Source organism: Sinohyriopsis cumingii, unplaced genomic scaffold (genome assembly GCF_028554795.1).
Source record: "Sinohyriopsis cumingii isolate HCF-2022 unplaced genomic scaffold, ASM2855479v2 utg002479l, whole genome shotgun sequence".
Taxonomy (NCBI): Eukaryota; Metazoa; Mollusca; class Bivalvia; order Unionida; family Unionidae; genus Sinohyriopsis; species Sinohyriopsis cumingii.
Genome location: NW_028316224.1, coordinates 757,501 through 762,500, shown reverse-complemented (window position 1 = coordinate 762,500; position 5,000 = coordinate 757,501). Strand labels below are relative to the sequence as shown.

Sequence of the window (5,000 nt, the reverse complement as noted above, 5' to 3'; positions counted from 1 at the left end):
GATTCAGGACATTATTGTTGTTGTTATTATTATTATTATTATTCCTCTTTCTGTCCTATCATTTGGTTAAAATAAGCGACACCGGCCTATAAGCTAACTTTAAAAATAGGGTCTTATCAGATTTGCAAAGGATCTCTTCTTGCAACTTGTAGAAGTTAACGTTGTGGAAATACAGAAAGTGGAAGCATGGAATATCTATCTAAACTTACTGTAATCAAAACAGAATTTTATAACCCAATTTATTTAGCCAATGGCCCATATTTACAGTATTCGCTACAGGATGCCAATTTTCCCACTGGCAGACTGAGGCCCTGCTGTAAAAGAAATCAATCAATCAATAAATTAATATAAAAAATTCTCACAATTCATACATTCCATATTTATCAATCAATTAGTGAATAAGAAATACCACAAATAAGTACCCAAAATGAAAGACATTGATCGCATATTTTGCAACTCTGCGCTAGAGACTACACCAGGAATATATGAGAAGAAACTTGAAGGAAGTATTTCGACGTGAAAGGAGGCAGCTTGTTGTGGTAGTAAAAGTAGAGGAAACTGGATAAATTGAACCGAATTTGTTAATAAGAAATACTGGTCATCTATGATCGCATATTCCAGTAGTAAGGATCGAAACCAAGAGCAGAGAAGTGCAAAGCAACATTTGCTATATTCAGGTCCTATACTTGATTTTTTTAGGATCCGAATTATTGAAGAAAGTTAAGGAAAAAGAGAAAATGAAAGTCGAGAAATTGCTCTATTTATTATTTATATTGAATAAAGTAAATTTAGTTACAATAAAAGAAAGAAAGAAAAACTTCAACTGTTTTTAGTTATAAAAGAAAAAAAAAAAATTAGAGTCTACAGCACCCGGTATTCCCAGGCGGTCACCCATCCAAGTACTAACCGGGCCCGACGTTGCTTAACTTCGGTGATCGGACGAGAACCGGTGCTTTCAACGTGGTATGGCCGTAGACACAAGTGTGTGTAAATTTAAGACTTATATTCGCTTCTCTCTTCACCGTTTCCGATGTACAGACGTTTACGTTTATGTGCCGTGTAAAATTAGTAATTAAAGTGTACTTATTAAAACTTATATAGATAAACTGCCTTCATACATTATTCAAATTTGTAATTCAGGCATTTTCGGACTCGGACATTAGTTGCTTAACCGGAGGTTTACACCTTCAAATGGACTTAAATAACAATGCATTTAAACGAAGATTCAGTTCATTTTTGTTGTTTTTGGGCATTATTATTATTATTATTATTTATCTTGTATCAACTGACTAATTCAATAGGTAAATAATCGACATCAGCCTATGAGCTACCTTTAAAGACGGACTCGAATCTGATTTGAAACGGATATCGTCTTGCAGCTCGGAAACGTTAAAGTTGTGGAAACACAGAAAGTGCAAGGAAGTGGAAGCAGGGAACATCCATCCAAACTTACTGTAATCAAAACAGAGATTTATACACCAATTTATTTTGTCAATGGCCCATATTCGGAGTATTCGCTAAGGGATGCCAAGTTTCACACTGATAGACTGGTGCCCTGCTAAAAACAGGTAAATAAATTAAAATAATTAAAAATAATACATTCCAAATATATCTATCAATTATTGAATAAGAAATACCACAGACAAGTATCCAAAATGAAAGACATCGATTGCATACGTTGCAATTATTCGCTATAGGCTGAATCCGGAATATCAGAAGAAATTTGGAGGATCTGGATGGCATACGAGGCGGCCCATTTCGATCCTGGAGGTAGAGGAAACTGAAAAATTTGCACCAGATTTGTGAACAAGAAATATTGGCCATATATGATCGCATATCCTCACAGTGAGGATGGAACCAAAAAAAAATTTAAAAAATGCCTACAGCACCCGGTATTCCCAGGCGGTCACCCATCCAAGTACTAACCGGGCCCGACGTTGCTTAACTTCGGTGATCGGACGAGAACCGGTGTTTTCAACGTGGTATGGCCGTAGACATTTGTATGTACAAATTTAAGACTAATATAGGTTGTCTCTTCGTCGTTACAAAGATATATTACACACACACACACACACACACACACACACACACACATATATATATATATATAAATATATATATATATATATATATATATATATATATATATATATATATATATATATATATATATATATATATTAGAGACAGGGGAGAGCTCTGCTTACGACAATACATCCCTTCAGTTTCAATCTGTAAAGAAGCAAGAGCTTATTTGATCGCCGATGTCACTGACATGTAGGTTGCCATATTTGTGCAGTCATTTGAATAGTAATACAATGGCGAGTTCCGTGTCAAATTTCATCAAGGTTGTCGTTTTCTTTCGTCAGTCAGCTTCATTAACGACAAATGATGTTATACTCGGAATTATTTCTGAGAAAATAAATCGTATTTCTCTCGATTTCATGCAGGTATATCTCGATGAAAGGTCGGTCAAGTTTGCATGGCAGGCTAGTAAGCACAGGGGCTCGCATCGTTGCTCACAATTGAACTGACAGTCATACATTTTATACTATATGTACGACTGATAGTTTCATTGTAAGCAATGATACGAGCCCCCTGTGGCTAGTAAGCAGCCTATGCCGATACCGCATGGTGTCGGCGATTTCCAACGTTTTGATAAGCAAAACAAATATGTCCATACACCCCAATACTAATGTCCAAATATCAAAAATCGCTATTTTGGGACTATTATGAATTCATTCAAGGACATTCTAAATTACATCATCGCCACACGTCAAGATTGTTATTACATCAGCACATTCAAAATTGGACTTCATTCAGAAAACCACTGGCATTCATTTGGAACACTACCCTTTTGGACTTGTCATATAACTTTTCATGGACTATTTGTGATTTCATTTATAATGCTGAAAAGTATTTAAATTTTCACTTTGTATTCTTTATAAAAATAAATTAAGTCGGTTGGTTTAGATTGGCTAAGATAGCATTAAGGTGTTTTTGTTTATATGAGCCAATATCACATTATTCTTTTCTTGGTTTAGATGGGCTAAGTTCACATTATGGTACATTGGTTTAGATGGGCTAAGTTCACATTAAGGTGTTTGGCTAAGTTTCCATTAAGATATTTGGTTTAGATTGGCTAAGTTTGCATTAAAGTGTATTGGCTTATATTGGCAAATTTCACATAGGAATTTGATTTAGATGGCCTAAGTTCACATTATGGTGTTCTGGCAAAAGACTGCTTGGTTTTATTAGGCAATGAGGGTAGTCTTGCTCAAGGGTACAATAGGGCAACCAGCTTGATAGAAATCTATCATGTTAACCATTGGACTGATGTACATTTTATCAGTGTAATTTAGAGTCTGTTTAAACCATTCCGAATCCCCCCATCTCTCTCTCTCTCTCTCTCATATATATATATATATATATATATATATATATATATATATATATATATATATATATATATATATATATATATGAAAGAAATAATATTTTCAATCTTTCTGCACTGTACTGATTTTCTGGTTGAATACTAAAAGTAAGTTTAAATATATATAAGGAGTTCGCAAATTTTATAAAAGTCAGCTTGCCTAGCAAGTAGTAGGTCAATATGATACAATGTAGAATTTAAGAAAATGTCATTATATGTATTGAAACGTTTGTTTCCTTTGTATCTGTTGATATCTAAAATCCATATCCCAATAATTAAAATTATCCAAGACTATATGTAAATAATACACGTATGTATGTATGTATGTACACACACAAACGTATATATATATATATATATATATATATATATATATATATATATATATATATATATATATATCACAAAAGACACACACATATCTTAAAACACCCTCAGCCACCCAGGATATATATATGATCCGTTTTTACGAGATAAACTTATTAATTCAGTATGGTATAATTATCGAGTAAGATCAGTAGAGTTTTTGCCCTTGTTTGCAATCGTTATAGGATAACGCGTTAAAAATAAAATTACACAGAAGTACAATTAATGTTAATAGCTGATAAAGTTATGCGAACTTTGTTGCATACTCTCTCTCTCTCTCTCTCTCTCTCTCTCGTGTGTCAGTATGATAAAGCAAGAAGAAAAAGGAAGAACAGTAAAGAACATATATAAAAAGGTTTATTGAAACAGCGTCTCATCATGGTGTGGGCACCACGATGCATAGGGATAAATAAAAAAGCGAGTATTCCATTACTTTTCACTTCATTTGATATGCATCCATATGACACAGAATGCTCTCGGTGAGTACAGGGAATCAGATAAACGTCACTGTGCGGGACTAGGTATAAAACATTTATTGTAGTTTTAATTGTAAATTTTTCGGGCATTTAAGTAGAAATTAAATGATTTCAGTTCTAGTGAGAACAACATTTCGACTGTAAAACATAATTTGTTGTCTTGATGCGTTTTCAAGACTCTTGGGCTGATTAGTCACACATCTCTTCAAAATTTCCGATGTACAAATGTTTGTGTGCAGTATAATATTAGTAACTAAAGTGTATACTGATTCAAAGTTCTAATCCAAAAGAAGCAAAACTGGCCTCAGATACCCATATTTGTCACTCATCCATTTTCTGACCCAGATAAGGGGAGAATTCCATGTTGAAATTGACTTAAAATGCAGATTCAGGACATTATTGTTGTTGTTATTATTATTATTATTATTCCTCTTTCTGTCCTATCATTTGGTTAAAATAAGCGACACCGGCCTATAAGCTAACTTTAAAAATAGGGTCTTATCAGATTTGCAAAGGATCTCTTCTTGCAACTTGTAGAAGTTAACGTTGTGGAAATACAGAAAGTGGAAGCATGGAATATCTATCTAAACTTACTGTAATCAAAACAGAATTTTATAACCCAATTTATTTAGCCAATGGCCCATATTTACAGTATTCGCTACAGGATGCCAATTTTCCCACTGGCAGACTGAGGCCCTGCTGTAAAAGAAATCAATCAATCA

At 33.7% G+C, this 5,000-nt stretch overlaps 2 non-coding genes across 2 annotated transcripts; both read right to left on the bottom strand.

Annotated features, from left to right (window-relative positions):
* Nucleotides 1-858: 858 nt before the first annotated feature.
* LOC149770611 (5S ribosomal RNA) lies at nt 859-977 on the bottom strand. The gene has a single exon (XR_016418611.1). It is a non-coding gene; the product is annotated as a 5S ribosomal RNA (ribosomal RNA).
* A 900-nt stretch (nt 978-1,877) lies between these two features.
* On the bottom strand, nt 1,878-1,996 carry LOC149770610 (5S ribosomal RNA). The gene has a single exon (XR_016418734.1). It is a non-coding gene; the product is annotated as a 5S ribosomal RNA (ribosomal RNA).
* Between the last annotated feature and the right edge of the window lie 3,004 nt (nt 1,997-5,000).